Below are 27897 nucleotides of genomic sequence, written 5' to 3' on the forward strand. Positions count from 1 at the left end.
GCTTGTATGGAAAATTATCGCAATTGACGTGGTATCTTCACGAAATTTGACATGGATTACTGCTTTAGGTAATAATATAATCTCCGAAGCAATTGTTCAGATCGGTTAACTATATAACCTTAATGTTTCTAGCAAACAACCCGGCTAAAAAAATTAGTAAAATGTTTTCTTTTTTTACATACTTTTTCTTACGTCTTTAGATTTGCTTTAACACATAGTTACTAAAAGAAATGCACCTGTGAAGGGTATATTAGCTTCGGTACAGCCGAAGTTAACGTTTTTTCTTGTTTTTATTGAAAATAGCGGTAAATCTCTTAGATATTTTAAAGAAATTCAAAGAAGATGTGTTTCTTATAATAGTGTGCCTCTGTGCCAAATATAGGCAAAATCAGTTCAATACTCCTTGTAGCACCATATACCTAAAATACGGATTTTTGTTTTCTAATGGACTTTAAGACGAACTTAGGTTTTCCCAACTTGTTTAACATAACCTCTTTGTGATAAAAATTGTGAATAGCGCATGTGTTGAGAAATAACAGTGCAAAACCGCAAATACACTCTCATGAGAATAATTTTAACGTGGTTAACGTACTTAACTATTCTGAATTAAACGCTTTCAACAATTGTAGAATTGTGTAGAATGCACTCATTTCCGTGCTTTCATTCTCATTGCCTTGTGTCTAATGTGTTTTGTACTGTTTAACGTTACTTTGTAATTTCTTAATTGCGGAGCTTGTCAATGTGAACTTTTGCATTATTTAGTACTAAACTAGAAATGAAACAATTAATGAGAATTTACGACAATACAGAAATACATAACTCGCATTTCGTAATCAAAACTTTGTAATGTAATTTTTTTAACTGGCCATTAATTATAAATTATCTCATAAGGGTTCTACTTACTTTTGCAGAACCGTTTGCTCACATGAATTTTTAAATACCGGCTTAGTTTCAAATATAGAAAAATAATACCATGAACCATGGTTTCCACTTAAAAAATCTTAAATTTTTCTTTCGGATTGCAATCAAAGTTTTGGTTTCGACATTAAACCATTCTCTTTAGTTCCATTGTATGCATTTAAAATATTGAAATTTGACCTTACACTTACCTGAGATTAATTATTATATTTTACATATTATATATACAGACTTTCAATCAAAGATTCGTGTATAATCCTCTTATCTCTGCCAATAGCAAAGGAATAAGGACAAAATTTCGAGTTCTTCTGTCGACGATAATTTAGTATTTAGCTATTTTGCCACTCTATGACAAGGGCTGTTGTATAATGGTAACCTACATATATACCATACCTTCAAGCAGTTTGAAGTTTATACTTAAAATTTATGGGACTACTTCAGATACCAACGATGTCCTAATTCATGTGTTTGTTAGGCGGTACTAGAATAAGTCCTCATTTATTTATGCCAGATAATGGTCGGTGATATTTCAGTCTGATCTTCTTCCACATTGCCTGTAAGTTGTAGTTTAATACAGCAACTGGAACCAAGTTCTTCTCCATCAGATCTTTCAAATATTTCCATATCACCAGCTGATATCAAATTAATATCTCTTAAAGCTCGAGCCTCTATATAAAACAATCGTACAAAATGTCGCAGTCAATGTAGTCGCTGAAAATCCTCAAGGATGCTTTTGTAAAAGTAATTTTTTTAAGCGTATGAGGAGGAATGAAGCAATACTTGTATTAAACTCAGTTCGGTTTGTCATTTCATAACAGACAACAGATTTACTTCGGAACAACGTTTATTGCTGATATACGGCCACAATTGCTGTAAAATGAGGTCGATTATTGGGCCTCTCGGCTAGAATTAGTTCAAACCAGGCGCGGCGGTCACTTGCATACAATAATTTTTATAAGATATTGGCGAAATTTATCTTTACAAAAAAGCATGTCTAAACAAGTAAGGAAAGGCTAAGTTCGGGTGCAACCGAACATTTTATACTCTCGCAATTTATTTAGAGATTTACCTATATTTTCGGTGAAAAAGTACCTTTAGGCACTGAGTTCGTCATGTTTGATATCAGGGACCTTGAAAGGTCTGATTTTGACAATTTTTCCACAAGTGATGTCACAGCTCAAATACAGTATTTGTGTAAAGTTTTATTTCGCTATCTTTATCGGTTCCTTATGTATACATTATAAAGTGAAAGAATCAGAAGGATTCAAAATTGAGTTATATGAAAAGTAGTAGTAGTAGAAGTAGTAGTGTCAAGAACATGTTATATACCGAATTATATTCCGAAATCGGTAGAGTAGTTCTTGAGATATGGTTTTTGACCCATAAGAGGGCGATGCCACGCCCATTTTCAATTTTGTAAAAAAAATCTCAGTGCAGCTTCCATCTGCCATTTCTTATGTAAAATTTGGTGTTTCTGTCGTTTCTCGTTAGTGAGTTAACGCACTTTTAGTCATTTTCAACCTAACCTTTGTATGGGAGGTGGGCGTAGTTATTATCCGATTTCTTTCATTTGTGGAATGTATAAGGAAACGGCTAAAAGAAACGACTGCAGAAAGTTTGGCTTATATAGCTTTATTGGTTTGCGAGTTATATACAAAAAACCTATTTGGGGGCGGGGTCACACCCACTTTTCAAAAAAAATTACATTCAAATGTGCCCCTCTCTAATGCGATCGTATGTTCCAAATTTTATTTTCATAACTTTATTTATAGCTCTTTATGTGTTTTTGGTTATCGCCAATTTGTGGGCGTGGCAGTGGTCCGGTTCCGCCCATTTTCGATGGTGCCAAGGAATACGTGTTTCAAGTTTCATTAAGATATCTCAATTTTTACTCAAGTTACAGCTTGCACGGACGGATAGACGGACGGACAGACAGACATCCGGATTTGAACTTTACTCGTCACCCTGATCACTTTGGTATATATAACCCTATATCTAACTCGTTTAGTTTTAGGAGTTTATAAAAAACATCCTTTACAATTGGGGAGGTTTCCATGTGGTCCAGGCTTCGTCATGTAAAACCTTTCTCTTGAGAAGCAAAGGTCACTAAATAAGGGACTATGATAGTCCCACATAACTGTTTCTTTTGTCAAAAAGAACTTGTGGAGAGACTTAAAAAGGCTGTGTTCAGTAGTGACTTGGACTTCATGCCTTATATTAAAAGGGTGCTATAATAATGAGGGACTTGTGAGAAGTTCTTTATGTGGATTTTCTCTTTAATAAGCAGTAATTTTTGACACCACTGTATTTGTATTGACTTCTAAACTATTTAAGGAGCTTTTCAAGCCAAAACCGGTGCCACTGAGTCACTATCGCCATCAAAGCCAATACAACACACCACTTTATGAATGAAATACGATTTAAAATTTTCATATTTTTATATTTTTTATTGAACTGACGCATTTTTACTAAATTTAGTGAACGACAACCAATTATGAACAATCAGTGAATTAATCTCGACAAATTTACGTCATAATCGACGTCAAAATCTTTGTTTGTACATATGTATGTGCATTGATGCACAAATTGGGTGCTTAAATGGTGGACTTTTAAAGTCCAACGCATAGAAAGTACAAGTGGATGTATGACTATGGAGGTACACAAGTAGATTTGTGTGTGTGTATGTATGAATGTTTGTATGTTTGTGTGTTTGTATATATCTATGTATTCATAAAAGCATTATATATTTACCGCAATGATCACCCAATTGTACGCCGCCTAGCCGCTTAGCGCCATAAAATATGCATGAGACAGCCTAATTTGTTAAGACAGAACAACAACAACCAACAACAATCATAAAGAGTACCTGTAGGTCGCATGACGCTTATTGCCTTCACCTCACATCAAACGCAAACGAACGCAGTGGCCCAACAATGCGTCAACACGTCAACGCGTGAGTGCAGAAATGCGTCAATATGCACGAAATATTGTCTTGTCACCATATGGGTGGACATAGACAAGCATACATACCTGTATATATAGGTACAAAAGTATGAATGTGAGTGCAATTTTTGTATTAGATATGACGAAATTGCTACGCTGATTTCTATTATTAAATATTTATGCAATTGCATGTGAGTGGGTATATGTATGTATATGCTTTGCCTCCCTGCTCAAACGTTTATTAAACACACTTTAGGAAGCAAAAATCAATTTATGTTAAGGGCAGCCTTTTCGGTATGTACAAGTGTATTTAGTGTTGTTGTTGTTATTGTTTTTGTGTAATTTCCATTTTAATTTTTCAATATTGTTTTTTTTTGGCAAATCTCTTGTATGCATATTGACGAAATCGAATATATTTCAGCTATGTAATAAAAGACATACAACACACCAGCAGCAGTTGTTGTTGTTGTTGTTGTTAACACTATGTACATATTTGCAGTTGAACTTGGACTTATTTGTTTGTTGGTAAGCAGAAGACATCGCATTTTTCGGAGGTGTGTTTGTGTACTTACCAAATGTGTGTTTAAGCGCAAACACAGCAAGAGAAACAACAAACACACACACACCCACACAACTGCATACATACATATGTACATACAGCCAGTAATGTGTATTGAATGGTTGTGGTCAAAATGGATTTTAATATGCGTTGGACACGTTTATTTTGACATTGTAAAACCAAAGAATGTGATCAAATAGCAATAAAGTAAACGGCGACACAGGCACACACAAACACACTCATACTCATACATGTGTACATATATGTGTGTGCGTTCGCATTTAAACTTCAAAATCGCTTATGTAATAACGGCTCATCGCTGTTTGTGGGTAATTTTCGATTGCCGGTTGACACCACCGCCGCCGCCAACAGACTGGCTGATGGCTCACGCACATGCCTGAGTATGTGTTTGCTATACTGCGCTCTGCTCTGCACTGGCGGTGGCCAATTTATTTACGTGTGCCTTTCGTCGCTGATGTTTTGAGGACGTGAGGATTTTGTAATTTTTGGAATGCAAATGCATATCGCCAATTGCATATAAGACCGCTAAATATTTAACAACAACAACAATAAATAATACAAAAATACTTGTAATTGGCAGTTGAGAAATTTCATATACTTTGCGTTGTTTTTGTTTTTCAATTAAAATGATTTTTTTTTTTATTTTTTTATTTTTTTTGTTTTCAATTAAATTTTTTTAGTTTTTTCACTTTAGTTTTTTTTTTGCTTTTTTTTTGTTTGTTGCCTATTAGTCGTTGCATTGGCATTTGCAATTATCATTTTTTGGCCGTTGGCTTAGTATGTTGACAGTGAAACTATTGAAATTTATGGCTTTCGGAATAACAATTAGAAATATGTATGTATGTATGTACTCGTACTCGCATTATTATTGGCTGCAGCAGCATGTAATGAAACCAAGGGCAGGTGCAGCATATTGCTTTATTGGCTCGTCGATGTTTTAATGCTTGCATGCAGTAGCATTGACATGAAAATGAAATTAAATGAAATCAAATAAACGCTTTTGGTACGTAGTAAATGCGCACTTAACATGTAATTTTAATTATCAGCCACTAATATTTTACTTGGAGAATATGTAACACTCACACATTTAAAATATTTATGACAAAGCTACAAAATAAAGATTAAAAAATCTTGACCTAGCCTATTACTTGACTTATGGTGATTTCGATTCATATTGAAACTCTGAATAAATATGTGAACAATATTATTATAAAAAGATTCCTTGATTCTAATTTTTATTTCTGCTTAAATAAATCCTTATTCTTCTCCATTGGCGATTTTGATCGAGTTTACATTTCCACACCTTCAAGGCCTTCACCTTCGAGGATGACATCAATGCAAAATTCTCAGTAAAGCCAAGTTCAGTTGCTTCCTTATGTGATTCTTTCAGGACGTAGACTCTGGTTCATTCAACTCCATCCTATCTTAGAGCACATCAAGAGCAAATTCATCAGTAGTCATTTATTATGCTAGGAATAAAAGAAAATATCAAAATTTGCCTTTTTGACAGGCTTTAACTAGATAGTGTTATTCCAAAGGTGTGTGTAAAATTTGAACAAAATCGCTTTATAACTTTTCGAGTTATCGTGTCTCGTGTATAAAGGCGTATAAAAATTTTAAATTGAAACTGAAATGGCCTAATTTGCGGAACTTCCAAAGGGTATATCTCTTAGAATTTTACTCAGTTTCATTTGATATTTTTGGATAACTTTTAAAAATATTGTACTATTTTAAAAGACAAAAAAATTACAAATTTTGAAATTTGAAAACCCACCGTACCCTTCCTTTAAGTAATAGCTCCATAACTACCCTAAATGTAGGCTACTAAATTGCTGCTAATTTTTGTATGATACAACATTGCCTACATTTAGGCTGAAATTTAATTTTAGTGAAGTCTCACACCCTAAAAAACAAATGCAGAATAATTGAACTGAACTTTTCTAAATCGATTAATTATTATTATGGAAAGCAATAAGTGATTTTTTGCTTAAAATTGGTATAAATTATAATAAAAGATGCAATTTAAGCGTGAAATTTTGTATAAAATCTTTTACAAAATAATGTATATTAAAATTAAAAAAAGTGTTAATTAAAATGTAAAATATTTTTCTTGCTCTATTTTCAGGTAAACTATAAATCAACTCTGCACATTAACAGTAGTAAATATTTTATATTTCCAAACAATATTGGTATGTATCTTTTAAAAATGGTCTTATATTATTTAGTTTAATCAAGTATATGAGGTATGCCCAAAAAATAACGTGCATTTTCATGGACACACCTCGTACACCTGCCAAAGGTTTAAGAGTTTTTAGCAATGGTGTCTCTGCTTAAACGCAGATTTAAAACATATCTTTTAAAAACTCCATTCCCCGACTACTTTTTAAAGAAGTAGAGATATCGATACCTAAAGCCTTTTTGCACAGGAGTTAATTATCTATAGACAGGCCTTTGTTCGATTCAAGCGCTAATCTATAGTGTTTTACCAAACCAAAGAAAAATCTTATTTTACTACATTCATTTTTAATCGAATACAAATTGGAAATGTAATGCAACTCTGGGGGTTGTTTTCCACGCAGTAAACTAAGCTGTGTTTACTGATAAATTAGCAATCAGCTGATGAAACTTACTAACTTTTTATGAACAGCAAAAACATTAATCGAGTAGCCGGCTGTGCGAGAGGTAAAAACTGGTTTCTCAATTAAAATCTTATTGTACTAAATTAATTTGGCTATGCGAAAAGGCTATAAGAACCGTTTACCACTACTAACCACCACCGACATCAAACAGGATATCCACCAAGCTTCAATCTGCCAGTCCAACCAGTGTAGCCCATGGTATGACAAGTGCCAAAATTTTAGCAGTTATTTGAATGGATACTGTTTTAGCGGCTCTTCCTTGCTCTCCTGTGTGTTTTAGCCATTTATGTTTCTTGTCAACAATATTTCGGCGTGCAAAGCCAATAAAACAGCTGAAACCAAAACAAAAAAAATAAAAGCAGAATACAAAAAGTTTAGCAAAGATGAGCACACAATCTCTCTTCCTCTCTCTCTCAAACACACTGCGCGACCATCTCTCTTTCACGTCAGCGATGACATCGATGCGTTCGCGATGACATAATAGCACCGTTGTAATAATAAAGTGTGTTTGTCTGCACCTATTCATCCGCAAATGCAACACAATCACACACACACACACGCTCACATATAAATATGAAACGCACAGAAACTTAAATATAGTATGGAAGTAATGTGGTGCACAATCAAAAAAGATCAAACTAAAAAAACGTAAATATTTCAAATAAATGATCAAAATCTCATGAGAAGAGGAGGAATGTACGATAAGAGTGTGTCCGCGCACATACAAACAAACCAATTTTTATTGAAAAAATAATAAAATAAAAACAACTACAACAAGTGCAAACAAACTATGATATCCAAACACAACAACCACACCACTGCTGAGGCATACGAATTGGATAAACACACTATGCTCGCCCCAAAATGAAAGAGCACCGGCAGCAGAGTTGCTGCGCTGTAAGAGCGCCACTAAGTCATTTTAAGAGCATGAGAATGAGAATGTGGAATTGCTCCACATGCACGCTGAAAACTGTGCCAATTACACAATTCCGCTGCCGCCAATATGCCACATGGTTTACTTGAAATACAAGCACAGTGAGTGCGAAAATTATACGCGAACAGTTGTGGTATTTTGGGAAAACCAACGAAAAAAGAAAAAAAACAAGAGTTTATATATACAGTGGAACTTCAATAACTCGAACTTCTATAACTCGAAGATCTCCATAACTCGAAGTCTTGAAGAGTCAAAAAAAGGCATTTTTCATACTAATTTCCTTCCATAAATCGAACTTTTTGGTAGGGACATAATACAAAATTTAAAATTTTACTATCGAGACAGAATTTTAAAAGAGTCCCTCTATATTGTACGGTGGCAAACAAAAAATATGATATTATACTTATGGATTGCATAAATCATGTAAGAAAGGCATGTGATACAGACGTCAAGAGCCAAACAATAGTAAAGTGCAACAAGCAAAATTACAGAATACTTGTTTCAACGCGTGTAGTTTTTTTGTGGATTATGGTGATTCGCGTTAGAGAAGTTCCACTGTATATATTTCTTCCTTAAATTCGAAATAATCCTATCCCGTCCTGTCCTCTGAAGTTTAAGCGGAATATTATAGTTATTAATATTTCTATCGATTTTCTTAAAAAAATAATAATTTCGAAAAAAATACGAGGTTGGTTAAAAAACAACGGGAATTTTTAAATTTCTAATGGTCAATTTTTTTTTTTAATTTTTAATATTATATGTCAAATTCCCTTGAAGTACGAAATTACTAAGATTAGACGTGTTTTTCGGAGCTTGGCGATTTTCATTTGTTACAAGCTCCTTCCTCCATATTCACCAGGCATGACTCCGTTTGACTTTTTTCTATTTCCAAAATTAAAGAGAATCTTAAAAGGCCGTTGTTTCACAAGAATACGACAAATCGCTGAAAGAGCCAAAGGTTATCTCAGAAATCGAGTTTGAGAAGTGTTTCCACGTATAGGTGAATGTCGAATGGGGCCTATTTTGAAGGCGACAAACATTAATGCAGACAAATGAGTAAATGTTTTTTTTTTAACGAAAATTCCCGGTATTTTTTTAAGACACTCCTATGGGGTACAAAATTCAGTATTTTATCATTTTTATGATACATATGATTCCAGCACTTTCTGACTCAATATTTATTTTAGTTTTCTCACATAAAATATTTGTTATAATATATAACATGCATAATTTTATGTTAAACTGTAGTATTTATTTTGCAAATAGCACATACAAATGCACATGCCAACAAGACAATATATTTCCATATTAATGGTGAGATTTGTATTGAATTGCTCGTAAATATGTCGATACAACTTTTCTTCATGCTTCTTCTAACACACGACTAACACACTAACTAAGGTAGAAAAAAATTTCCTACTAACTTATGCCGCTAAAGAGAGTACAACTGGAAGAGAGCGTAGCATTTGTGACGTACGCTCTATATTGCTTACAACCGATATTTGTGGCGTTTTACAACACTGTGCCCACTAAAAGAATCTCCAGCATTAACTTAGCTTAGCACACGGCTTATTTTGAGGGAGGGTGTGCGACCGCAATGAGAGCGCATAACGGTGGTGCAACGCATATGGTTAAGGTAGCAAGCGGTAAAGGTGCGCAATGGTAAACACACGACTAACACACTAACTAAGGTAGAAAAAAATTTCCTACTAACTTATGCCGCTAAAGAGAGTACAACTGGAAGAGAGCGTAGCATTTGTGACGTACGCTCTATATTGCTTACAACCGATATTTGTGGCGTTTTACAACACTGTGCCCACTAAAAGAATCTCCAGCATTAACTTAGCTTAGCACACGGCTTATTTTGAGGGAGGGTGTGCGACCGCAATGAGAGCGCATAACGGTGGTGCAACGCATATGGTTAAGGTAGCAAGCGGTAAAGGTGCGCAATGGTAAATGATTAGATGTGAAATTTTATATGGAAAGCACCCTTAATGACTGCGTCACTACAGAATATTATTTCTGCATTATTTTTTATTTAAAGTTAATGGCTATTTACCATATCTTGTTTGTTGTTTACGCAGTCTTTCTAACGGGCATACCAATGTACACAACGCTCAGCGATTGCGTTACCTTCATTCACCGCATTAGGGGTTTCAGGGAACTCTGCATTCAGCATTTTGCCGCTCTTTCGCACCTTTCTCTCGCTGCTCTGAAAGCACCTAATTTCATGTATTTTCCGTACACTCGGTCTCTGTTGCCGGATAAGCGATGCGAGTGTGTGGCCAAAGCTCCTAAGTCCGCAGTAACTGTGGTTTCCCAATTTTGCACCAGTTTGCTGGCATAAGCTACCGGAGCCAATACTAAACTCTCTCTCGTTATATCCAACGATACGGCAAAGTGCGGTTCGGTCAGCAGCGACAACGTCAACGTCGGCGCAAGTGAATGTCGGCTGGCAAAAATACGTTGACGACGGGTTCACGTTCTCTTCACCGAACGCATACACTTCAGTTTGATTTTCGCTTTGGGTTGTGCCTGTCCAATTGACATACACACGCGAAAAAATTATCTACTGATTTACGTTGAACGGTGTAAAGTTATTTTTTTTTTTTCTCCTCCAAGTGAACTCAGTCAGAATAAATTTATGTTTAACGAGCATAATCCATTGCGGATACCAGTTATATGTAAAATACTGTATAAAACACAACTCTCGGTAACGGGGAAGGCTGAAAGGTAGCAAAAATATTACGGAATTGCGTAAATTAATTGAAAAGTTATAGTTTTTTAGTGAAAAGCAAAGCGAAAAAACAAGCAAACAAACAACAAAAAACACCACACATTTCACACATCATCGGTAGAACACCAATATTTTTTCGTTTCGTTTCGGTTGGGTTTTCGGTTAAAAAGCTTCTTCTTCGGTTTTTCATGTGCGAAGATAAACTGCAAATGTGCTAAAAAAAACGGCAACAACTTCAGTTATGAAATATTCAGTTGAGCGTTTATAGTAAATATACACAAACACAAGTAGTATCTGGACGTCCAAACCAGCATACAAATAAGCACATAGCAGCGCAGCGCAGCTGTCAGACTTGAAAGTGGAAAGTGGCAGCAGCGGCTGTTGGAGAGGAAAAACAAGAAGAACCAGACTAACCTACTACTAGAAAAGAAGGCGCGTGTGCGGAAAGCGTGTAAAAAAGTAAGAAAAACCTCAATAGTGATAAGTTGTTGTAGTTGTTGTTATTTGTTTTCATTTCGACTTGAATGTAAATAAGGCTTACGAAGAATGAATGTTGGCGAAAAATAAAAGTATGCATTAGTAAGGATCTAGCGATAACTCGATATGTTGGCAATGGGCACATGTGACACGAAATTGTGAAAATAAACACGAATGTGGTGGAAAGTAAAATAAAGAAAAAGGCACTTTTTGCTGTCATGAATGAAGTTATTTGCCAATTTTTTGCTAAGTTCAACGCACATATTTATTGAAGTTAACAAAAAATTGAACGAGTCTTAAGGGCAAATTGCAAATAAACAAAAAGATTTTAAAAATTTTATTAAGATAAATAAATAAAAAAAAAATAAATAAAATATGTTATTCAAAGTAAATAAAATAAAATAAAATAAAATAAAATAAAATAAAATAAAATAAAATAAAATAAAATAAAATAAAATAAAATAAAATAAAATAAAATAAAATAAAATAAAATAAAATAAAATAAAATAAAATAAAATAAAATAAAATAAAATAAAATAAAATAAAATAAAATAAAATAAAATAAAATAAAATAAAATAAAATAAAATAAAATAAAATAAAATAAAATAAAATAAAATAAAATAAAATAAAATAAAATAAAATAAAATAAAATAAAATAAAATAAAATAAAATAAAATAAAATAAAATAAAATAAAATAAAATAAAATAAAATAAAATAAAATAAAATAAAATAAAATAAAATAAAATAAAATAAAATAAAATAAAATAAAATAAAATAAAATAAAATAAAATAAAATAAAATAAAATAAAAATTATTAAATTTAAATGAAATTGAAAAATTAATAAAATAACAAGAAACTAAAAAATAAAAAAGAATAAATAAAATACACAAATAATATATAATCATGTCAACTTTAAAATATAACCAATTATTTTTCTATAAAAATAACAATAATATATTTAATATTATATGTTAAATGATGTTTTCACATTTTTAATTTCTTGCTTAATGGCATTGATGCCTTAAATAGTAAAAGATTTTCAATAGAATAAAATTAGATACACTAAAATATATAATAATTAAGAAACTACGTTAAAATTTATTTTGATGTCGAATTTGGAATTAATTTTTGTTTTTGTAAAAATAAATCATAAAAAAATGACAATTCTTTCTATTAAATAAAAATAAAGTAAATCTAATAAATTTTAGGAATTAAATAAATTTAAATGCAATAATAATTAGTAATAGTTTCAATAACATAATCATTAGTAGCTACTTTCACATCAAACGTACTTAAATTAATAGCCACATGTCTTCCTGCTCATGCTAATTGTTTGCCACCTTTTAAGCGCAAATGATGTGAATTAAAAATGTCGAATAAGGAAACCGTACCCGATATTTTAACTAATTGATTTGTCTGTCAGTCAAGTAGTGAAGTAGAATAAAGTGACAAAAGTAGCTACAGCGAGATTAAGTTGACACATGTCGAGTCGACATTAAATGGCAAAATATCAATAACCACAAAAGTACATACATACATACATACATTAGTATGTACCTACACACTTTTGCCTGAATGTGTATGCGTACGAACGTGTGCGTGTCAACTAATAAATATAAATGTCAACCTCAATGGTTTTGCTTTTTCACTTCACTTTCAAAGATCATGCAGACGTGACTTATTGCAGTTTGGGGAAGCAGAAATTTCGTTTTGCCATACACAAGGGAGCTAGCTAATAAATGCGTAAAATTCTACGCACAAGCGCTGTTTTACCTACTCTTGTGAATATACATATATATATATTGTATATATATCTGCTACTTTTTAACATAATCGAAGTCTGTAAATATTTGCGAGAACACCAGAAATCAAAATTCAACGAATTTTGTGCCACCAACTTGTCTAAGTCATCAACAAGCAACGATGCACCTACATCACACACGCTTCCTCTAGCCATATTCCTTGCGAGCGCTCCATTGATTTCATTGACTTTCCTTCAAGTATACAAACAAATATTTGTACAGACAGCAAGTGAATTCTTAAGTTAAGGCAACATTGTCTCAACAGCATTAGAGAGTGTACCATATACATACGGGTAATAGATGGAGAGGAGAGTGAAAGTTTCAAAAGACAAGTGTGACTGCATTGTTTGCGTGGAGTCTCCAACTCGCTTTTTATGATATTTTGTAATGACCTAATATGCGCGGAGTATTGTGACACAAAGTTTCTTCAAGAATTTTATCGCAATTGTGTTGATAAGAAGTGATATATACTCACTAGGTGAGATTAAGAATGTGTGCTGATAAGAAACCATGTGCTTTAAGATGTGATGTGATGTAATGGATGCTTACATTTGTGGGTTAGTTATTATGAAAGTAGATTTATTGTATTTTAAATTAGAAGCTATTAGAGAAGTAAAGACAAATTAATTATTATTTTAAATTGTCGTTTTCTTGGAGAAAGTGTTGCTTTCAGTGTGCGTTAAAGGGGGAGATATTAGTGGCACTCAAGCTTTAAGGTATTTTCTAAGTTTTCACTCTTGGATTTACACATATGACTAGCCTGTATGCTGTATACTGTGTTTCTGCTTTAAATAAACTAATTTTCTCTTATTTTTATAGTGTCCTTAATTCTTAAATGTTGTTTTTGATAATTTCGAATTTTTCGAACAAGATGATTTCGAAGTTTACAAGCATATAATTTAACTTAGTAAGCGTGTGTTATTTTAGTAATCGTAATACTTTTGGATTAGTTCCACTTAAACGTCAAGTTTAAACCATATATACAAAACTTAAGACATCTTCGAAAAAATTTCGAAAATTTTTTATCTTAATTTCGAAAAAAATTGTTTTTTTTTTTAACGCCAAAATATAGGACACATTTGTGTTATCAATTGTACAAGAATTATATATAGTAAACTCAATTCTTAGTGGCACTGTATTGAGTAATGATCTTTATAAAATTTATAGATTATTTGAAAGTAGTTTTAACCACTTGAGTTAACTTTTCGATCGCATATTTCTACATACTTACATACATATATATGTATGTATTTTTGTTGTTTTACATTTCTTTTGTTTTCGAAGCTGTGTGGAAGATCTCGTTTTGTCACCATGTAGCCAAAGCTTGGCTTTGTTGCTACTCAAACAGGTAGTTTTATATTATTTAAAACTTAAACATTTTATTATAAATCTATGCAAATTAGCTTTGGGGACGTGAGTGCGTGACCATTGTGGTGTAGATATGTTTGCATTTCTATATACATACATATGTACAGCTGTGTTTCGTGGCCAATAGTATAAAAGGCAAAGATAGTGAGACTTGGGATGCTTTTAGTTTGTCATAGAAAATATTTTCTTTTTTTTTTATTTTTATATTTTGTTGTCCCAAATGAACTTAATTTGACACTGAAAAATATTGTGTAAAGAAATTGCAAAAAAAAAATAATTAATTGGCAACTTTTTTTATTTTATTTTTGCTGTAATTTCCATATTTTATTTTGTATTTTTCATATATATTTCTTAAATATTTTTTTATTATTGTTTTAATTTTTTTAAATATTTTTTTATCTATATTTTTTATTTATTTTAATTTATTTTTTTCTATTTTCTATACTGTATATATTTAATTAACTGTGTTGCTTTGTCAACGCTTGTTGTTGTCTCCTGCCATTTAAGCACCTGTTAACGACCATTTCACATTTCGCTTGTGTGTATCTATGCGTTCAATCGGCAATTGGTGCTCCAAAGACCGCTTGTAGTATGTATTGCGCTGACTGCGCATGCGTGCGTGCTTGCTTTGATATTTTTACACCAACACACACACACGCATAGACAAATTGAATTTAATGCTTCCACCACCACGCTAATGCGACACCCAAAAATGTACACCTAAAATGATCAAATGAAATAAATGTACTAATAGCGCCATTAAAGGTCGCCGCTGTTTTGTGGGGAAGGTGCTGCGGTATGTGAGTGTGTGTTGCCACACCGCAATGACTGCCACAATAAACGAAAGTATATTCAAGCGCGCACTTGGTACTTTGGGTCTATTGTGTAATGCCTTAAAGCTATTAATACTTGCAAATATATACATACCTATGTGTGTGTGTGCTATTTATGTGCGGCACTTGTACGCACGTAAGATATGAACTTCCGTTTGCCTTAAACTTCAGCTGATATTTCAATGCTTTCATGACTTGTGTGTGTGTGTTAGCTTTCAACATGGTTTCGCAGCGGCAATATTTATGTCTAACACACGTTTAAACAAATACATACTCCAAGTATTCATATATCACCCATGCGACCAGAGATGTGTAATACGTAAGAAAGGTGTGATGAATCGCAAAGCAAAGGCAATTATTTTATTCATCAAACAAAAAAAAAAAACAATAAAAAAAGTAAAACCAAAAGAAACGGATGAAAATTGAAGAAAAGGTTAATGGAAAGAGTGAGAAATTTAAGCAAACATTTTTTTATTTATTTATTTCTGTTAAAATTGTTTTTTTTTTATTTTTTATTTTTATTTATTTTTTGCAATGACTCGCCTCTCATTATTTAGGCGACTTTAAATGAGGTCTCTTCTGTCATTCAAGATATTAAGTAATTAAGCTGTATAAAAATTGCTAACATTCCGTAGAGCCTAAATAATTTTTTTTTATTAAATAATATCTTTTATATTTCGCACGCGCTTTTAATTGTTTATATATATATATTTTTTTTTTTTGAAATTGCCCATACTGAACTTGGCTCAGTTTAATAATGTCCATAGTAAGTCATAATTTTTGGCATTAAAACTTTTGTCGTCAATTCTATTTAACTCTCTTTAATGAGTTATAAAGTTAAACGACAGTTCAAGATACGATAAGAGTTTTTAATGCGTTTAAGTTTAATTTTATTTTTTACTTTTTAAAAGAGAAGAAATATTCCTTTGGATTTAAAGCTTAAAAGTGCTCTTCTTAAAATTAATAAATTTCGAGTTATGCCATTTTAGTCAATATGCTAAAGAATATTGCTTCTAAAAAAACTTCTTAATGCTTTTAGATTACCTGGTGTTACTTTTCATTGTTTTTCCTTGATTTTTAATGCGTTGACTACCACTGTTACATTTCCATGATAACCAATTTTTTCTTGGATAATCTATTTTAATATAAGAAATCTAGCTTTGTGCTTTAATAACAACAAATAATCTTTAATGAAGCAATTTTAGAAAAATTGTGTCACCTGGGAGTTAATTTATAGAATAAAGATCCCAGTAAACCTAAATTTTTGTACGATTGATGCAAGTTTATTCACTTTTCCGATTTTTTAAATGCAAACAGTCGTTCGTTTTTTCGGGTTTCAAGGAAATCTTGAATAAGAAAACCGAGCAAAAATTTAGAACTGATATTTTTGGTAAGTCTAACCACTTTGCTATAGTTAGTTGGCAATTTCTTAGTCTCTATCATGTTATAATAGAACAATATGTTATCTGTTGTAACGTATTAGTCTCAAAACCTCTATAAGTTACCGAAAAACTTCCCACACATCCCTTTCAAGTAACTACATGTTTGTTTTTTGGTCTATTGCTAACTAACAGTGCCATCAAAACTTCGAATCTGGGTCTCTTACTTACTAATATTCCTGCATGTGATCTATCCATAAATGGGATCTTCGTCATCTCACGCAAACAGTTCCTTCAAGTTGTCATTATACGACAGTTCCAATCTGTTCAGGGAAAATTAGTTTTTGGATAGTTCCAAGAGGTTTCAAAAGTGATTTTGTTCCAACTATTTCTCAAGCAGTTTTATTAGGAGAGACTTGTTAGACTTATAGGTTCTATATAGGCAAGATCTGTGTTTGAGATTTATTTATTTATTTTTAATATTTTTATTATTTCTTTGAAGGGCAGAGACCACTTTATATTAAAGTTACGGATTTTATGTCATATCAAAGGTATTCTATGTATATAACTGATAGCCGAAAGAACTTTGATTTCAAATAGAATAAAAATAAATAAAAAAGCTCAAACAAACAAACTTAAAATTAAACAATATTTATGATGTTACTCAAGTAAACTGCCTACTATAAAGCCAAACCTATATATAAATAGAAGTGTTTGTACACTTGTTACTCAAAGCGATGCTCTCTCAAAGCAACTAGCAAAAATATTTGATAAATAAATTGGCGATGTAAACATAAATTCAAATAAAATTTATTGAAAATACATATTTGACAGCTATAAGTTTATTAGATATTAGTTTATCATACATATATCTATGTATAGTTACATGTATGTACATACCTACATATATATTAACTGTCCCAATATCGCACGATATGGGTTAGCGGCAGCGCCAACTAAGCGCTGCACGTGTGTACGTAGCTGAAGCAAATATGTTTGAGAATGTATGTTTGTGCGCATTTATTTATTACTGTTTGTATGTAAACAGTTTGCTTGTGTATTGAGCTGGTATTATTTGCTGCGTTTATGCGCTGGCGTTTTAGGGGAGAGGCGGCCAATCTGATGGTGACGAGCTTGCGGCTAACTAACTTGTGCAATTGTACGTCTATACAATGTATAACATATGTATTAAAATGTGTTTGTATGTATTGCCATTTATATATAAGTGCGCCTGTATATGTATTTTGCTATAAATGTATTTGTGTGCGCGCGCGCTTACACGGCGTATGAGCGATGAGTGGCGCATACATACAAATTATGTATGTCCGTAATTATATACACCGCTTTTCGGTTAGTTAGCAACAACAAACGCGCTGCGCCTCTACGCCTGTCTTCACTCTTATCGCTGATAGTTAGATATGTAAGTAACTGCTATTCGAGCGCCTCGCGACAAACTGACATTTTTGACTGCTACTCGCCGGAATTAACGTTGTGGTGCAAAGCGGCGCGGCGCGTTGAGACGCGACGTCTCAACATACAGGTGACGACTGTATACGAGTCATTTGTATGTACGCGCCGCGTTGATTTGGTTTCCTCCAACCTGCTTGTATGTTGCCGCGCTGACGCCGCGCCGCTATCGCTCGATATAGCGCGCGCTGTTATTTTAGTTAGCGCGTTGACTTAATGTTAGTCGACAGCGCGCATTGTAAGTTAGTAGCTAGTCGCTCGCCCAACTGTAGTGTTGTGTCTTCGTGTTTATCCAAGCGCGCGTCCATATCATTCCTGCTTTACAGTTGTGTGCGCGCGTGCGTGTGTGTGTGTGCCGTGACTACTTAGTCACTTGCTCAGTCGGTCGATCGGTCACTTTAACGCCAAATACGAAACGCTTTAAGTGGCAGTCTGCCGCGCAACACAAATCAACCAGTACAAAGTGGGTGTGTGTGTATGTCTCTTATTTTTCTATCGATAGCGTTTAACTTATAAGTGATTGCATGCGTTAATACTGATACACAAATTTATGTGCGCTTTAGTGCATGTGCAAGTGCATACGAACGCGCGCTATTTGCTAATCGCGCTATTCGCCATACATATTACCTTTGCGCAAGCTTCTAGCAGCCGTTGGCAATGCTCCGCTTTAATGCGGCTTGTTGAATCAGCGCGCGTGCATCTTGGCAAGCTGAGCGCACTCTCATGCGCACATACATATGTACGTATGTTGCATGCAACAGCCTGTCAGTAGAGTCTAGCCGCCATGAAACGCTAACTGCCGCGTTGATCTGCACAGATCGCTTGCAGTTGAGGCAGCGCGCAGTAGAAGAAGAAGCAGCGCATAATTATAAATATTATTGCAGTTAATTGAAGTGTACGGATTGGCATTTTTTATAGTGCAAAAGCTACAGCGGCGCTACTACGGATATACTAAAGCGCGTACACATACTCAGCTATACACTGTGTATATAACTATTTCACTGTCAGTCATGTTCAATCTGGTTTTATTTTTGCTGTAAACACTTTGCGGTTTATTTGTTTGATTTTGTGTATATATATGTATGAGTGTGCGTGTCTTTTTTTCGTACAATTTTTTTCCTAATGCTAATTGTTTCGATAAGGTCAGGTTTTTTGTGTGTCATTAGCCAATAATCGAGTTCGATGTGATGCACAAACTTTCAGCCACAAATATCACGTAAAATATATGTAGATAAAAGTATAAAAAAAAAAAATAAATAACAATAGCAAAACCTAGAGTGCGTGTGTGTGGGTTGGCTGGCTTGCTTGCGCGTACCTAACCTAAAATTTTTATTTAAAGCCGTCTGTGTGTGTATGCATGTACATACATAAGTATAACGCTTCCAAATACAGCGTTTACGTAGTGATAAAAACCGAATAAATACCTAAAAAGAAGGAGACAAATATTTAAAACAACAACAAATCAGTGCGCGCATGACTGAAGGTCTACTCAATGAAATTTAAAGTGTAAAGCCACGGCTGCAGCACGGGCGGCCTATGCACGCAGTTAAACTTAAAACAACAAAAAAATACAACTTTTTGTATGCTTTGTTGTACATACTTACATATTTACACACAAATTTGGTTGTCATGAAATAATAATATTATTAATGATAAATATTACAGGTGTATAATTCAAAAAAGAAAGTTTATGAAAAAATGCGATAGCAATAAAAAAAAAACAATAAAAATAAAAGAAATAATAAAAAATCAACGTTACATAATCATCACACAATAGAAATAAAAATTAAGCTTAAAAGTCGCCTTTGTATAATTCGAAATAAATTTTGCAAAATTAGCAGCAATAAATTAACTTATAGTTCAATTAGTAATAACACCATTTATGACTGAAATATTTCAAAATATTAAAAAAAAACGTTGGCAGTGCGTGTAAAATATTTTTTTTTTAATTTTTTGATTTATGAGTTAAACACTATTGAATATAAATACGTTACGTTGAACTATAAATACGTTAGTACTGCTATAAAGTGTATTAATTTTTTTGTATGTCTTAAATGATTTAGAGCAGATGATATGGAAGTGAATTTTCAACGTCTTGAAAAAAAAAACAATTTGCGGTGTTCACTGTAACTCGGCCAAAAATTATCCGAAAATGAAAAACCATAAAAATTTAGTTAAATTTTAAACAAATCTTCCCCCCGACGTTCTCTGATTATTTGTTTTTTTTTTATTTAAAAATTTGTGGCGGCCATCTAAAGTGTGAACCGTTATTTTCGACTAAAATTTCCGCCATTTTCAAGGTGGGAAACCCCCTTAAATTAAAAAAAAAAATTACTAAACGTAGGGGGGAGGTATTTTATATGAAGAAAATGTGTACCAAGTTTGAAATGAATCGGTCGAGTAATTTTCAAATGGCAGTGAACACGGACTTCAAAAAAGTAGCTTTGAGAAAAACGCGTTTAAAGCTGCATTGCAATCCCAACCGCCCGTAGCTGTTAGAGTTAGAGCGTTAAAGGCCCGAGACTAATTTAACAATAACTTCAATAATATTGCTTAGATCGGATTCAAATTTTGAGGACATATTCTTGAAATGTTAAACAATAAGATAAAACAAAAAAATCGATTTTTCGAAAGTGAAAACCCAGACTCCTCCCTTAAAAGGCCCATGTCTAAAAAAAATATAATTAAATAAATTGTCGATTAAATTACCTTTCATGGACAAATTAAATTTATTTTTATATTTTTAGGGAAATAATTAGTAGAAAGTGAGTTATGAGGACAGTTTCATATACAATTTGTGAGTGTAAAAGTACTTAGTTGAGATAAGTTGTTTGGCAACTTCCAAAAATGTATGACATTTCGCTTAAGCATTCTTTCAATCATTACTAAATGTTCAATGCATTTTCTTGATCCATCGATTATAATCTCAAAAATTTGTAAAATAATAACTTCTAGAGAGTTCAAAGCAATAAATATCGATAACTGTCTCCAATTCGCCAATTTGGAAACTAGCGAAACGAATTCTGAATTGGTAATGCAAATACAATGGAAAAATGTTATAGCATTTTGAAGAGATAATTTAAACTTTATCGCAGTTGATTCTCTTTTTATTGCTTTCTCATTGAAATTTTCTGACAAAATTTGAATAAAATGCCCACCATTTCTTAGGTGACATAATAGGAATTCATCTGTTTGATAAATATATTATCGATTTATACATAAGATTTATTTTAATTTATTTTGACATCAGTGAATAAAAATCTATAATAATTTAAACGGGTGGCAAAGTGAAGGCAACTGAAGAAAAATTTAAAGATAAAGGCATCGTCATATTCTCTAGTTGGACCAAATATACTACCAAGCGTCTGGTTTTATATCGTTAATTTGTTTAATTTCCTTATAGGTTTGGTTTCACAATGAGCTCAGTGATTCTAAGCAACAGATCTGTTATAAAATAGAAACTATTTTTGGCATAAATGCAAAAAAAGTGGTAGTATTCCGAAGGCAAATTTTAATTGATTTTAGTGAAAAGGAATATGAAACCCACTAGATCAGAAACTAAAAATTAAGTAAGAATAAAAATAAAAGCAATTATTTAACTTAAACTAAAAATTCTAAAAATGAAAATAAAAATATGCGAACAAAAAATGCTCAATTAACTTCTGAACTTAAATTCTAAAAGCAAAATCTCAAAAAGTTGAAACCTAAAAATTTTACAACTATTATTCTATGTATTTACACTGGTTAATTACCAGGAAGTGTACGCGAGCTATAAACCAGTATTTGCTGCGAAAATTTTTATTGAAGCTAACACGCACACACACACACACAACTTTTATACACCTGTATAAAATCATTCAACAAGCAACAAGTTCAGCAAGTGCATCATGAACAACAATAACAGCAACAACAAGGCATTATGCTGACAGCAAAGATATTGAAGATCAAAGTACGCAGTACAAGCTAATTATTGCAAAGTAAATATATTAAAAGCAACAACAACAAGTGCATAAAAATTCCACACGCCCAAAGGAGTTAATACGCCGATTCGTTGCATAATTTATGATATTTAATTAATGCGTTGCTTTGCTTCACTTTTGTGGTTTATTGCCCATGCTGAAAGTGGACGGTTGTTCGCTTTGCTTAAATATTTTATTTGCGTTTTTTTGCTAATTTTTTTGTCTTCTTACTGAGTGGCTGGCTATTCATTTAATTAATTTGCGCTTTGGTTTTGCCATCAATTAAAAGTGCCAACACTTAAGTGCACGCTTCAAATGGCGCAAACCGCAATTCTGACACTTTCAATTGTCAAATTTATTGCTTTTAATATTTTATGCCGTTAATGAAATTATTAATATTTCATAAGCGATTTAAAAGCGCTTATAATCTGTATTGTCTAATTTATATTTATTTTTATAAGTGCTGTGTGTTAATTAAATTTTATACGGTTGCTAATTAAATTTGTGCTTAGAAAAAACCGAATTTTTTATATTTTAAATAAAAATGTAAACAATAACAAAATAAACGAATAGCTTCCTACAAAATACCCCAAATGTTGTTAGTCCCCGAAAGATATTATAAAAACGAGTTCTTTAATTTTGGAAACATAAAAAAAAATATTTTATTTTATTTTATTTCATTTCATTTCATTTCATTTCATTTCATTTCATTTCATTTCATTTCATTTCATTTCATTTCATTTCATTTCATTTCATTTCATTTCATTTCATTTCATTTCATTTCATTTCATTTTATTTTATTTTATTTTATTTTATTTTATTTTATTTTATTTTATTTTATTTTATTTTCATTTTTTAAAATACTTAGTTTGTTTACACTTGTTGTTTTCGGAAATTTTCGCTTCATAAATATTTAGTAATTTGAACTGACAAATTGCCACTTTGCCTTGTTTCGAATTGTGAATTTGATTTGTAAACTGAATAACATTTAATTGTCTGTCTGTAAATGTCGAAAACAACTTGTAATTAGTTTCCTCAAAGTTTCGATTGAAATTGATATACATATACATATAAGTATATACGCTACTATATATGTACATATACTCATGAACAAATTATTACATAGTAGAATTGCTTGGGCTATTTTTCATTCTACATTCATACCTGTAATTTAAATGATAAATTTCATCGATTTATTAATGGAACTTAAGTTTTAGAATAATTTTCCGACATTTTTACATAATTTTAGCTCAAAATATGTTCATGGATCTTCAGCACAAAATCAAAATAGTACTTTCCGATAGTGGTCTCCCCTCGATAAACAATGCAATTAAACTATGTCTAATAATAATCTTTATCTGTTCGAAATCGACTTAAAAATTGTATTTTAGACAACAATTGGGAGTGAAGCTATCTATGGGGAATTTATTCCGGAAATATTTGGAATAATACTAGATTTTTAGGGTATTTATTCAATATCACCCTAAATGTAGGCTTCATTGTTAAAATATTGCCTACAATTAGGCAATTTGCTGAATATTATTTGAAATTTTATTAATGACAAATTTTACCCCATTTTTATCATAAATTTGTAAGTAAAATAGAGTTAGTTATAACTCATACAACACTTAATTCAAATCAAATAATTAATTCGCATTGACTTTTATATAATTGTTAAGTAAACATCTAATTCGCTTAACTCAGTCCAAAGGTGTCTCTTGTACCAATTGAATCGATAATTCGTGCTTATAAAGAATTTATTTTAATTAATTAATTTCGTACAAATTGTTTTGAATTGCGAAAGCATTTTGTCAAATGAGCTTTAAATTTAATTTCAGTCTATATTTGACAATCACTTGAGCAAGTCAAATTTGGAAATATTTAGTGATCGAAAAATGTAAAAAATTAAATAAAAGGAATTTAAAGAATTTGTGAGATTTTATAAAGGATTTAAAAAAATGTTAAAAATAAGGTGAAATAAAAAAAATAAAGAGTAATAATAAATTAAGTAAAAAGTATTAAAGTGGAGTTTTGATTAATAATACTTAAAAAAATAATTGAAAATGTCCATAAATTAGACATTTATATGAAACATAAAATAAATGTGTAATTAGTATGTGTGATTAACTGTTTATTATTTTTACCAAAATGGTGTTAAAGAGTAAATTTTTTGTAATTTAAAAATAAAAAAAATAAAAATATTATTACTTCTACATTCACTTATCTAAAATTATTTTTATAACTGTAATTTTTAAATTAATTTGTTATTAATAATTTTTAAATTATTTATAATTTTTTTAGAATTAAATATTAGAATTTTTAAGCATATAAAAAAATATTTAAATTTTAAAAAGTAAAAAAAAAATAAGTTAGTAATTTAAAAAAAAAATAAATAAATTTAAACAAAACTTATATTGAAAATTATAGTTAAAAACAAATATTAGAATAGACAATATTTTTAAATTTTTTTTAAATAATTCAAATTAGAAAGTTGAATGGCATGAACAAATTGTGACAAATACTGCGTTCTTCATAAATTTAACTAATCAGAACGCTTTTATATATAATATATAGTTTAAAATATTTTTTATAAATAAATGTCTGCATATTAAACGCGTGCTAAATATATACACAAATGACTAATGAATACAAGCTCTCTTTTTGTAGCACAATTAAATGCTAAAGCATAAAGTGACATTATTTATGAGTCAAAACTATAAAATCCTGCTTTAATATCAAGTTACTTTCACAAATTTTGTCTGCGTGTTGACACCACCGTTCTTCTATTGCCATTTTTTGTTTTTTGCATATTAATGTCAATATGCTGCCACAGACTGGCTGTCACTATGTTTATAACTATGTTAATGTTTATGTATATACATGTATATGTGTCCGTGTGTGTGTGTGTTTCTCGATATCAATAGCCAAGAATGAATAATTTATGAAAAGTTCAATAACCAGCAACGTTAGAAGAGGCTTGGTACCTGATTTTTATGTTTATCTGTCTGTGTCTCTTTGTGTTTCCAAATACGATTTAAATAAATATTTTTATGGATTTTTCTTTGAAAGCGCGCAAAATATAGCTCTTAACCGATTAAAATTTATTTTTTATGATTTCAATAAGATACAAATCTGCTTACTTTTATATGTTAATGCTAACACAGCGATAATCATATGTATGCAGGTGTGTAGTTTACAAGTGTATTTTGCATTTTTAAAATGCGGATATTGTGCCAATTTCAGTTAAATATTCAATTCTATATTTTACATAGAATTTTAAATAAAATGATGAGATTCGCAAACTATAAATGACACAGAAGTTATGTTGTGGGGAATTCAGATATATTTCGGGGGATTTTTTCTTTTGGAAATTTTGTTGTTTAAATTATAACATATGTTAATTAAAATAACTGATTTTAAAGTTGTTAAATGCGCATACAGAGTTTACACAATATGTTTAAAGCATAGTCAACTTGAAATATAAGTCATCTTCTATTCGCCACTTCGCTGCTCTCTAATATTGAATACCGCTCTCTCTTGTCAAAATTTATGAGTGAAATCATTAACATAGTTATCTATACAGTTAAATTAAATACAAAAGTGTATTTCATTATTATTTCGACTCTATTTGCCATTATACCAGTGTATTAAATTTATACCAGTTGCATGTTCGTTTCGCTACTCTACCAATAAAACGATTTATTTAGCTTAATCATTTTTCTAATTAACTAAAAGCACTTATTGCGTTGCTCGTGCACTCACTTCACCTGAATAAATCATCATTATTCAGAATGAATCAAGTTGAATCATATTGTCATTTGATTTATTTTGCAAAGATGTGTTGATTTTTTTAAAAACAATCAAAAGCACAACAATTAGCTGTCAAGAAGTGGGTTGGTATAAAATTTATGTGCCACTAGTTCCCCACCCAATCTCGGGGCAGACACTTCACATTTGCATATAATAATGCAATTGCATTGTTATAGTTATTCAAATCACATGTGATGGCGTTTAACTGGAAAGAGTATGATATGAATAATTTTTTTGTTAATTTTTCTTTTCGAATATAATTTTATACTTGGCAACCCTTCTCATGATATTTTTAATCTATTTTTTTTCTTAAAAAGGAGGTATGCTATTTATGAAATTTTTTCTATCATGCAATAAATTGCTCCACAAATCAAGTTTTACAAAAATCATACAAAGCTCGAAAGCAATTTTCGAAAAGTATCCACGCATATTTCTATAAAATTCCCCCACTAAAAATAGTTGCGCCTACACTTACTTGTAATGCAGATAAACAAAATTGATACTCTCCGGCATAACAGTGTACTATATATGTATATAAGTGAATGGTGAATGAATCCGCATTATTTATTTGTAGTGAATTAGACACTCAGCGAGGCCATTGCAATGCCTATATTAATGATGGGAAACAGAACCGCAGTGTGTATTTATTAATTGTGGTTTTGTTGTTGTTGCTTTTTTTTGTCGTAAATTATACATCATTGTACAAGTATTTAACCAATTGAGTCATAAAGTAAGCAATTCAGTGGAAAGAGCAAAGTTAGCGAGAATACATGTTGAGATGAAAGTAGAAATAAGACAAAATGTATATATGTCAATGCGATAGAATTTTTAATAAGAACGATAATTCAACTGATTAAGTTATAATATAAATTTAGGTTGTCTAAAAAAATAAAGAAAAAGAAGGGGTGGAATTTAAAATATGTGTTATTATTTTAACAATACACATTTTTATTTATTTTAACAATATCAAAAGAACGGTACTATTATTATAAAAAAAATAAATAACCACCTTCATCAAACTAGTTGCAAATAGACCAGATCTATTTTATCGACTTAAGTGAAATATGTAATAAAATGTCTTATATATGTCTCTATAGACTAAATTTTCTTTTATTTATAATACTTTTTATTAATTTTTATTATAAACTGTCACTAATAATATACTCTCTTTCTTGTTTCAGGTAAATAATTTTTTTAAAGTGATATCCTAGTCTTCAAGCTGTAAGCTTTGCTGTAAGTTTAATATTTATTTACATAAAGAATTCTTAATATTAATTTTTATTGGTTAAGACAGTATTACAAAATAATATAGAGACCTAAACAAGTAAATAAACAGTAAGGAAATGTAAGTATAAAAACTCTAACTTGATAGGAATATAAAAAATGCTTTCCTTAATTTGTATCCATACTTGTTGACATTGAATCAGAAATGTCAAACAATCGATTCTCTCACCAAAAAAAAATATATTTTTACTTATTGAAAATAGAAATACTGATTGAGCTCAATTACTCACATACTGCTTCTTACAATTAAATTTAGACCATAAAACAAGCAGTTTTTCCTTAAAAATTACATCTCATTTCACTCTAAAATGCTTTAATTTCTATGACTTGCTGCTGGCTAATATTAAAAAGAATGCTAAGTACCTAAATTTCTATTCATAAAGCTCATTATTAATTTTACTATGATTTGTGGTATGTATTTTCGCTATAAACGCCTCAGTGTAGGCAACAGTTTGTATTTTTCAATTTAATGCCTACCTTTAGGAGTTCCCAGTAAAATAAAATGGTTAAACAGTTCTGAATGAATTTAAATCTTGAAATTCCATACTCCCTTAAAGCAAGTGTAGGAACAGAAAGTTTGTAAAAGAATCTCTAACAATTATTACAACATTCCCGCTTTCATTGCGGTTGTAATTTGAGTTTAAAGCAGTTTTTTGCAATCGCAACCAACAAAAGAGATAAAAAACACTTCAGAAAACAACAAACAACTAGCTACCACAATGCCACGCCCACACATAAAGTGGAAAGTATAGTTCTGGCACACC

General features: G+C 31.3%; 1 protein-coding gene across 8 annotated transcripts in view; it reads left to right on the top strand.

Annotated features, from left to right (window-relative positions):
- Positions 1 to 27897, top strand: part of LOC105209164 (elongation of very long chain fatty acids protein AAEL008004) — a 102108-nt gene that overhangs the window by 24806 nt on the left and 49405 nt on the right. For 2 of the 8 annotated variants that reach the window (XM_054226146.1, XM_054226147.1), the window contains exons 1-2: positions 10513 to 11210; positions 27031 to 27082. The exons of 1 other annotated variant lie outside the window; for it this stretch is intronic. The gene's annotated coding sequence lies outside the window, so the exon portion shown is untranslated. Of the gene's footprint in view, positions 1 to 10512; positions 11211 to 18328; positions 18556 to 27030; positions 27083 to 27897 lie in introns of those variants that run through there. 5 more of the 8 variants (XM_011179418.3, XM_011179420.3, XM_011179419.3 and 2 more) reach the window with 5 other exon arrangements.

Source organism: Zeugodacus cucurbitae, chromosome 2, assembly GCF_028554725.1.
Source record: "Zeugodacus cucurbitae isolate PBARC_wt_2022May chromosome 2, idZeuCucr1.2, whole genome shotgun sequence".
Lineage (NCBI taxonomy): Eukaryota > Metazoa > Arthropoda > Insecta > Diptera > Tephritidae > Zeugodacus > Zeugodacus cucurbitae.